The sequence below is a fragment of the Lupinus angustifolius genome, chromosome LG02, assembly GCF_001865875.1.
Source record: "Lupinus angustifolius cultivar Tanjil chromosome LG02, LupAngTanjil_v1.0, whole genome shotgun sequence".
In the NCBI taxonomy this organism is placed as follows: domain Eukaryota; kingdom Viridiplantae; phylum Streptophyta; class Magnoliopsida; order Fabales; family Fabaceae; genus Lupinus; species Lupinus angustifolius.
Window position 1 is genome coordinate 4,536,202 of NC_032010.1, and position 9,191 is coordinate 4,545,392.

A 9,191-nucleotide genomic window follows, 5' to 3' on the forward strand; every position below is an offset into this window, starting at 1 on the left:
AGAAATCCAACCATCCGAATTGAAACCATGTGGTTATTATAGTTGCACGGGTGGCAATTGTATCCCTGATTCAAAAACTCATGAAGCCTTCTAGCACTCCTGGGAATGCCTTTTCTTTTTCTTGATCCCGTGAGAATGCCATGTATCCTAAAACTCACTCCCATCAAACTTTGACACTATCACATCTTAAAACGACAATACAAAAAATATAATATTAGAAATCAAGCAAATAAATTAAAAGTGGACAAGGAATTGAAAACTTGACAAAACAAACCTTTGACCAGGAGTAGATCACATCCATCAGGAATGGCTTTACTGTTGACTCCACATACTCGTCCACATTTATTTCCAATTTGCATTCATGCTGTATCTAAGATAAAAAATAGTCTATTTAAAATTTAATGAACATATTCTCAAGAAATATCATGTTAAATGATAAAACACATCTCCTATCCTTCTTGCATTGCACTGTCTTGAAGCTGTTGTAGAGGTCTTGCGAGTTCTATTCTCAGTTGTATCTAAGACTTGCTAGATCTATCTCTTGGTATAAAACAACTTGCAAGGGCAGCAACTTGATGGTGGTCAAGTTCATTAGAAGTACCTAAAAAAAAGGAAGAAACAAGATTATATAAACATAATATAAACATATCTTTCTTAATTTGCAAGTAGTGCACCATATGCATTTAGTACTATTAAATTGCTTAGAGTTCAATAGTAATTTTTCTTGTTCATGGACCCACAAGGTGAGATTGTAATATTTAAGTTTATCATATATTGGCACAAAATGGCAATTGATTTATTGTACGGTTCTCTGTTGAAGAAAGACAAATTCTAAATTTGTTTATCTTTTCAATCTAGTTCTATTAATTAGCAATGGTTTTATATCACATTCCATAGAGCACATAATGTTCCATGAGTTGAGACAATTTTTGTATAAAATTCCATGAATCATCTCAATTTTCAAGGCTTATATAATGAATCTTTTCAATCTGATGATTTATTAAGTAATAGAAGAAATTGGAGCGCGGCAGAACTTTAAACAACTTTGATAAAGGAAAATAGAGAAAAGGATATGGAAAAGCACAATTAAAAGACTAAACCATCACTAGAGTCCTCCTCCAAAGATGATAGTGTCAAAGATTTTGTCACCAAATATGCATATTTGGTTCAATTTTATTTTGAGGGAAAACGCTGGTTGGCAATACTTGAGGACATTCCACAACAAATTGAACAGTTTCATTTCAGCACTGAATAGCTTTAATATGAGATTTGGTATTAATATAACATGTTTCCCTCGCAAACAATTACAATTGCATTTAAACCATGTTTTATTAATCTAGTTTCCAAGCCAGTAAACATTGTTCACATATTAAACTCAGCGACCACATCACACAATCACGTAAACATAAACATATTCATTTAAGCCATTACATCAAAATCAAACAAGATAGCGAAATGTCATCAATCTAAAGCTACCACTGGTTTCTAATTCTTCAGCATAATAATATCAGATTCAAATAAACATATCAGATAATAAAATTAGAGATAATTGTAATGAGAAGTTAAAAACAAAGTAGTAGAATAGTATTATGAAAAGGAGTACCAAAACTAAGTCGTTTCCGAGACTGTGAAACTTTGCAAAGTGTAGAAAGGGAGTGTCTCTGCGGTTCAGGAATGAAGAGGAAGAGGTTTGTTGTTGAACTGGGAGATAAAAAGAAGGATTTAGGTTTCATTGCTTTGGAGAGAGAACCTTTCGTTTCCTTGCTGCTAATAGGTTTAGGATTTAGGTTTTGTAATGGGAAAGTAATATTAATGGATATGTAGTTTTTCAAATTGATATTGGAGGTTGAAACCCTTTACAGATTAAATAAAAACCTCGACTTCTGGTCCGCCTTGTTTGATTTATTTGCGGAGGTTTCAATAACCTCCGCAAAAAACCTCCACAAAATACAAAATTTGGTGTAGTGTGAATATCAAATATGGCAAAGCAACAGAAAAAAATTGGATAGGAAGAAGCTGAAATGCGTCAATTGTAACAAAATTGGGCATTTCAGTAGTGAATGCCAAGCAACTTCAAGTCATGGAGAGAATCGAGGTAGGCATAACACTAAGGCTCACTTGGCCAAGAAAGAAAGCACTGAAAGTCTGGATGATGAACTAGTGTTGTTGATGATGACCACCAATCATGAGTCAAGCAGTGATGACAAGTGGTATATAGATTCAGGATGTTCAAACCACATGACTAGAAATAGGAACTGGCTGGTGAATTTTGATGAGAACCGAAAAAGCAATGTAAGATTTGCAGATAGCAGGTTAATCCAAGCAGAAGGGACTGGTGATGTTCTGATTTGTAGAAAAGATGGGAAGAATGCAATGATATCTGATGTGCTTTATGTCCCAAACATGAAAAGCAACTTACTCAGCTTGGGACAATTGGTAGAAAAAGGATTATATGTTCAGATGCATCATGGTGTTCTGGAAATATTTGATGCTACTAAGAAAAAGGTATTGAAGGTCCTTCTTGCACAAAATAGAACATTCCAAGTCAGTTTAAGAACCATTGAAACTCAGTATTTATCAGCTACATCACTAGCAGAAGAGTCTAGGTTATGGCACCTAAGACTAGGTCATCTAAACTTCAGAGATCTGAGTCAATTGAGATCCAAAGATATGGTCAAAGGACTACCATTAATTCAGGCCCCTAACAAAGTATGTGATAGCTGTCAAATAAGTAAACAACCCAAGTCGTCATTCAGTGCATACACACCTACTAGGGCCAATGAGCTTCTACATGTCATATACTTTGATGTGTGTGGTTCCCTTGACACACCTTCACTAGGAGGAAGTAGGTACTTTGTAACCTTTGTGAATGAATTGAGTAGAAAGTTGTGGTTATATATGATAAAGGCCAAGAATGATACCTTCTTAGTGTTCAAAGAGTTTAAAACCTTAGTAGAGAAACAATCAGAAAAATGCATCAAGATACTAAGGACTGATGGAGGAGGAGAATAAACTTTAAGAGAATTTGAAGAATTTTGCAAAGAACAAAGAATTGTGCATGAGGTAACTGCCCCCTATACACCTCAACACAATGGAATAGCATAGAGAAGAAACAGAATCATCTTGAACATGGTTAGGAGTATGCTAAAAGGCAAGGAACTTGCTCATGAATAATGGGGAGAAGCAGCAGCCACTACAGTTTATATATTGAATAGGTGTCCAACCAAGAAACTTGATGGACAAGTTCCTGAGGAAGCATGGTCAGGGATCAAACCATCTGTGAAACACCTCAGAATTTTTGGATCCTTATGCTATAGACATGTACCAAATCAGAGGAGGAAAAAACTTGATAACAAGGCCGAAGCTATGATTCTTTTGGGATACAACTCTATAGGGTCATACAAGTTATACAACCCTGATACAAAGCAAGTAACATTTAGCAGGGATGTTTTCTTTGATGAACCAAACTCATGGAAAGGACTGAAGGAAAATCATACACCTTTGGCAAAAGTACATATTGATTGGGAAACTGATGATTCAACAATACATGAGAGAAGATTGGACACAACCACATCACCTCATCAAGAAAAAAGCAGACCAACAAGGTCAAGAAATCCACCTTCTTGGCTATAAGACTATGTATTGAGTCCTGACGATGATGTGAATCAAGAAGGTGACATAGTACAACACATGGCATTGTTTGTTGATGCAGATTCCATAAGCTTTGAAGAAGCAGTATCTACTAGCACTTGGAGAGAAGCCATGCAAGAAGAAATCAAATCCATCGAAAAGAATAACACTTGGGAGTTAGTAGAGTTTCCAGACAAAAATAAGCCAATAACAATTAAATGGATTTTGAAGATCAAGCTAAAACCTGATGGTTTCATGGCAAAACACAAAGCAAGGCTGATAGCCGAAGGATTTATGCAGAAGAAAGGATTTGATTACTCTGAAGTCTGTGCACTAGTAGCTAGGTTAGAGACAGTGAGACTGATAGTTGCTCTAGCTAGCTGGAAGAGTTGGACTCTATGGCAACTACATGTAAAATCAACCTTCCTCAATGGCCCCCTAGAGGAATTGGTATATGTCACTCAACCATCTGGTTTTATCAAGAACGGAAATGAACACAAAGTGCTTAGATTAAAAAAGGCACTCTATGGTTTGAAGTAGGCACCCAGAGCATGGAACAAAAGGATTGATAAGTTCCTATCCAACTCTGGTTTTCTGAAGTGTGAAGTAGAATATGGAGTGTACACCAAAACAACAAATCAGAACAAGGATGTCCTAATCATTTGCTTATATGTTGATGATTTGCTGATAACAAGAAGTTGCTCAAAGAGAATTGAAGAGGTAAAAGTAAGCTTAAAGGGTGAATTCGAAATGACAGACCTAGGAAGATTAGCCTATTTCCTTGGTCTGGAATTTCAACACACCAGAAGAGGCTTATTCATGCACCAAAGGAAGTACTTACTAGAGATCTTGAATGAGTTCAACATGATAAACTGTAACCCTTTAAAATATATTATTATTCTTCATCACATCCAGACAAACTCATAAAATAGGACTTTCAAATAATATTTGGTTTGTTTTCCTTTTTGAAATTAAAATTTAATTTTAGCGAATCAAAGTTATAATAATTATAACTCCAAACATAAATAAAATTGATACCAATTTTTCTCATTGGAAATTGTATTATTCTCAACCACCGTTAAGGTTATTTTTTTAAGATTATAATATTACTACTTTAATTAATATTGCTAATAAAGTATTATAATTCTTCACAAAGTTATAGAGACGAAGGTTCATAACATCTTTGTTTTATTTTCCTTTTTTATTTGAAAAACCATTTTTGTGAGAAACAAAAATAGTAATAAGTAAAAATGAAATTTGTGTCAATTTTCTTGATTCAAAATGGTATTGTAATTATGAGAATAAGTGATATTCATATTCATATATTATTTAACCATTACACACAAGGAGACAATTAAGTGGGTTCAACACCCACTCCACAAAAGAATATTTGAAGCTAGAAATACATGCATTAAGAATATTCTAGGAATGGAGAAAAATCAATTTCATGACCTCATCAAAATGAAATCGAGAGTTTTCGAAGAAGATTTTGCTCCTAACACATAGTCCACATAGTAACGAACTAGGGAGACATTTACTAATGTTTATACTTTTTATCCATCCATAGTAAATTTCATGTATAGCTAAGTTACTCTTAACATTATTATGAACAATTGAGTTAAGACCAAACTAAAAATAATGATTTTAGCATACATAATAGAATTTAGAACAAGAGAAAAATAAATGACTTGTTGAATCATCCATGAGGCCGCAAAGAATACAATATAATGGGACTTGATCTCCTAATATTCTTCGATTAACTAGATTACATTTTGTTAGCACATTTGACATTTTTAAAATTTCATGAGGTGAAAATGATTTTAAGTTCAAAAAGTAGTATAATAGAGAAGTAACAATTTTTCCATTTTTCTTTAACAAATAAGAATTTAATTTTCAAATACTTCTATATATAATATCCTAAAAAATATCAAATCTATTCTACTATCACTAACTTTATTTGTTATTATTAACAACATATTATTATTCATCACCACTTTGATTTAAAATTATAATTATGGAGATTAAAATCATATTTGCTTTATTTTCCATTTCCATTGATTACAGATCTCAATTCATTTTTTCAAATACTATTTTTTACATAATACAATTTATTTCGCAAATTTGACATTTTTAAGATTTCGTGATTGAAATTGACTTTAAATTCCTAAAAACAGTTTAAGAAATAATTTATAATCTCAACCTGATTTTCAAATGCCATTATTTATGTGATACCCTAAAAAACTATCAAGTCAACTCTACTGTAACCTACTTTAATTACCATTATCAATAACATATTATGTTCTACTTCAATATAAAGTTGTAGATTTAAATAATATTTTGTTTGCTTTCCTTCTGTCGGTGAATTAAATTGTCACGAATGAAAATAATAATAATTTTAAATAAAAAAGAAATTTGGAAATGATATTATACTTTCGAAAAGTCAACAATATATTTTGAAACTAACAAAGAAATTTATTAGTTTATTTAGCATCTTTGATATTTCCAAAGTTTCATGGGAAGAAATTGACTTTAAGTTCCAAATACTACTATTTATATAATACCCTAAAAAAAACTACCAACACCAATACTCTATGATCACTTACTTTATTTACTCTATGATCACTTACTCTTAGGAATAATGTATTATTATTTTTCACCATTTTGATATAAAATTATAGAGAGGATTCAAATCATCTCTTGTCAATTTTCCTCCTTGAAAATTATATGATATTTATGAAGCCTCAAATCTATATTTTGAGACCCAAGTATATTTCCTCTTTGAAAATCGGCGGAAAATGATATTAAGTTTCAAATAATATTTTGTGAAAGAATTAAAAATATCATCATTTTTGTTTAACAAATGTGAATTTGATTTTGAAAAACTACTATAAATTTATATGACACTAAAACCTATCAACTCTACTCTATTATCACCTAATTGGTTTACTATTACTAATAACATATTATTATTCTTAATCACTTTGATATAAAATTATAGAGATGTATATTAAAATTATCTTTGATTTGTTTTCCTTTTTCATTGGGAAACTTATTTTTCTAGAATAAAAAAAGTTATAAGTTCAAAAAATAAAATAGTTAATAATTTTCCTCATCCAAAACGAAAATATAATTTGGAAATGACAAAAATATGATTTGAATATAATTGTAATAATACGAATAATTATTCAAATGGCATTCAAAAGCCCTACATAAACTCCAAAATAAAAATAAATGCAATTTGTCTTGGAAAATATGATAATCAAAAGGTGTGACCAACAACAGTCCATATTGTTTAGATAGAGCATACACGTTATCAATATTTGTTTTCTTTCCCATTTTAGAAAGCTTCATGACTCACTCAACTTACTAGCTTTGTCGCTTTCATTTGAATTTTCTCAACTAATTATCTTATTTAAACGGCTAGTGCACTTAATAAATAGTTTAAAGTTTCGTACTTATTAGTAACCCATTTTATCGTTGGACCATTACAAGTGTAACATCAAATCACAGAAACATACAAAACAATTATGATGTTCTAAAAAGCAAAAGCAGGTATCATGATTATGAGAAGTAAAACCCAAATTTGATTCCATTTTTCATTAATAAGAACACACAATCCAATTTGGGAAGTCACATTGTGTTGACAATAAGCATAAAGATGGGTCCATTTATTGTCCTACCAACGTGTTAAGAATAACTCTTTTGCAATTTATTGTCCTACCATTATAGAAAGCTATGTGGTTTATGACTCCAATTACATAGATCATTACTTCAAATTTATTTAAACAAAAAAAATAGTGTTTAAAAGAGTAACTCTTTCATACCGTAGCAGAATAATCACGTGGAATATGATTATTCGACATTGTTAATTATATATTTGAAGTAAGTTCTCAAATATTGTAAGTTATTGGTTTTATATAATTACTTTAAAATTCATTAAACATAACAAGTATTTGTCAAATGAGTCTTAAAAGAAGTCAGTCAGATTAAAGTTCTTTAGTCTTATAACTACCCTATGTAATTGTGGTAGGAAAATCTTCAAAACTGAGGCAAAATGAATCTAATTACAGTTAATGTCTTGGAAATATAGTCCATATACCTAGCTGGATAGATTACTTGAAAGTTCAAACTCTCTGTCCCTAGCCCCATACGTTTATATTATGTCTATCAGTTTAATAAATGATTACAAAAGTAAAAAAACTAAAATTTAAAACACGCCCAGTGGGACTCGAACCCACAATCGCTTGATTAGAAGTCAAGCGCCTTATCCATTAGGCCATGGGCGCTCCTTGGTTAAGTATCTACTAAATATATATCTTTAATAAATACAATGTTATATGGTTCAGACTAATTACCAAATCAAATTTCTTCCAAATTTAGCATTAAAATGTACACGTGTCCCAATAGCGTTGTTTAGTAAAGAGAAAATAGAAAATCCATTTTTAAATGATATTTTTACGAGAAGTGGTGAATTTAGTTTTCTAAAACTAGTTATTTTCTTTTGTATTCTTGGGAGGCTCTTTATTGTTGTAATTCACATATTAAAAAATGTAATTAATATATACTTGTATTAGTTTTATGTATTATCTTCATATTTTTGTCCTTTATAATAGTCCCTCCATTCCAAAAAGATATGTAGTGGAAAAATAGTTACAGTTATTTTTTCCATTAATTAAGTCTAGTATTTAGGACCAGCTTGTAAGGGTGTGCATCAAGTCACAAGTCACAACACATGATTTATAATGAGGATCTAAATATTTTTATGAGTAATTATCAATTTATGTTTCTCATCTTTTTCGTTGTCATCAATTTAGTCCTTGGAAATTTTTAGGTGATATTTTAGTCCCCTATAAATTCAACGCTGAGTCACGTTAGTCCTTTCGTCATGTATGCACTGCTAAATGTCACAAAGTTGTTTGTGTGACACGTGAAACGTTAACATGGACCATGGTGGATGATCCTACGTGTACAACTTGTCATTTCAACAACCTGTTATTTTTTTAAATTTTTTCCGACTCAATACGACGTCGTTTTGCATTTTTTTTTAATACATTAAGCAAAACAACATCGTTTTGCACATAAAAATTCCACAAAAAATAAGAAGCAAAACGATGTTGTTTTGCTCCATTTTCTTCCTTAAAAATTACAAACCCAAATTTCTTATAACATAAATCCTATCAAGCTAATTTTGTTATCATCTTACATATGACATGAAAAACTATGGTCATGTGAACTCGTTGTGCACCTCTCTAACAAGTTACGGCGATGTGAATTCTGTAGATAAACGATTTTCTCCTCCATTGTGCCATTGCAGAAGGCTTGTTGATGTATACACATCAAAGATTATGAAGAACCCAAAGAAAGAGTTATATGAATGTCTATATTTTAAGGTTGACACTATTTTTGTTTTTATTTTCCATTTTTTGTGAAGTTTTGATTTATGTTATTTTCCACTTCTGAAACAACTTTCATTCTTCTAGAGGAAGGAAACAAATATTGTGTGAACTTTTTATGTGGGTTGAAGATTGGGAAAGAAATTCAGCCATGAAGGAAGAAAACGA

The 9,191-nt window shown here is 31.3% G+C and overlaps 1 non-coding gene across 1 annotated transcript; it reads right to left on the minus strand.

The window, feature by feature from the left end:
• On the minus strand, positions 7,844–7,916 carry TRNAR-UCU. The gene has a single exon. It is a non-coding gene; the product is annotated as a tRNA-Arg (tRNA).